The sequence below is a fragment of the Boleophthalmus pectinirostris genome, unplaced genomic scaffold (genome assembly GCF_026225935.1).
Source record: "Boleophthalmus pectinirostris isolate CB_2022bp ecotype Guang Dong unplaced genomic scaffold, ASM2622593v1 HiC_scaffold_3, whole genome shotgun sequence".
Classification (NCBI taxonomy): domain Eukaryota; kingdom Metazoa; phylum Chordata; class Actinopteri; order Gobiiformes; family Gobiidae; genus Boleophthalmus; species Boleophthalmus pectinirostris.
In genome coordinates, this window is record NW_026571299.1 from 1,152,048 (window position 1) to 1,153,346 (window position 1,299).

At 42.4% G+C, this 1,299-nt stretch overlaps 1 protein-coding gene and 1 long non-coding RNA gene across 3 annotated transcripts in view; both read right to left on the reverse strand.

Annotated features, from left to right (window-relative positions):
* LOC129411009 (uncharacterized) lies at positions 1 to 1,052 on the reverse strand. The gene is made up of 2 exons (XR_008633091.1): positions 562 to 1,052; positions 1 to 528 (listed from the first exon to the last, which is right to left on the reverse strand). It is a non-coding gene; the product is annotated as an uncharacterized LOC129411009 (long non-coding RNA).
* A 1-nt stretch (position 1,053) lies between these two features.
* Positions 1,054 to 1,299, reverse strand: part of idh3b (isocitrate dehydrogenase (NAD(+)) 3 non-catalytic subunit beta) — a 30,338-nt gene continuing 30,092 nt past the window's right edge. For both annotated transcript variants that reach the window (XM_055160380.1, XM_055160379.1), the window contains one exon: positions 1,054 to 1,299. This exon is cut by the window's right edge and continues 1,198 nt beyond it. The gene's annotated coding sequence lies outside the window, so the exon portion shown is untranslated.

The window sequence follows — 1,299 nt, forward strand, 5'->3', positions numbered from 1 at the left end:
TTTGAGTCTCACACGAGTTTAATACGACAAGAATCTGACGTTTCCATGAAAACAAACTCATGTTTTATATTTAAATTAAGTGTCAGTGACGTGAACAGAGGCACCGTGGAAACATTTAAAGCTGCACTGCGGAACTTCTCTGGCGGACAGTCCTGCTGGTCTCCATGGAGACGTGACGGTTTTACCTGGAATGTTCCATGGTGTCGTTTTAAACACTGAGCGTTTCTTCTGTTTGGACGACAGTGTTGGGAAGGTGACTTTTAAAATGTAATCCCCTACAGATTACAGATTACATCCCCCAGAATGTAGTTTGTAACGGAAACCATTAAATTACTTAAAGTGAGTAATGTAATCTGATTACTTTTGATTTGCTGTCGAGAAACATAAGAAGTTTTGTCTGATAAAAGAAAATAAAAAGTCAAAATTTTGTTGAACCAAATTAAAAATATTATTGATAGAAAACGAAGAAACACGTCCACACAGCAGGATTTAGTCCTGGTTTAGTCCTGGTTTAGACCTGGTTTAGTCCTGGTTTAGTCCTGGTTTAGTCCTGGTTTAGACCTGGTTTAGTCCTGGTTTAGTCCTGGCTTAGCCCAAAATGTGAAAACTGTTAAATCCTCTGTGTAATCCATTTATTTGAACAAAGTAACTGTAATCCAATTACCACTCACTGAAACAGTAACTGTAACTGAATACAGTTACTCATCATTTGTACTCTGATTACTCTGGTACTTGTAATCTGTTACTCCCTGACACTGCTGGACGGTTTGTGTCGGTCCAAAGCAGAAAAACAGAGAACGACGACATTCTGGACAAAAACCACAGCGTTTCCACGGAGACGAGCAGGAGGAATGTCACACAGTGCAGCTTTAAGTCACAAAAAAAGCATCAAAAACAAGTTAATGTGGAGTTAAGACTTGGATTTTTATCAACAACATTCAGCAGATCTTGGGTTTATTTCAAACGTTGTAAAAGTGTAAAGTTTTAGCGGCGGCGGAGTTGGTTAAAGGCCCATCACATGACCGCACGACCGCGCCGCCGCACGACCGCGCCGCCGCCGCCGCCGCACGACCGCGCCGCCGCACGACCGCGCCGCCGCACGACCGCGCCGAGGTAGAGCTCCGATTACAACCGGAGGAACTTTTGTGAATGGAACTGATCTCAAAACAGCGACACAAACTAAAAGGATGGAGGCAAATAAAGAACAGACAAACTTAAATGACAAACACAGAGGATTTGGAGGATTCGCTCGTTTGGATCCAGATCAACATTTACATTAAGAAAAGTCGATATTCAACA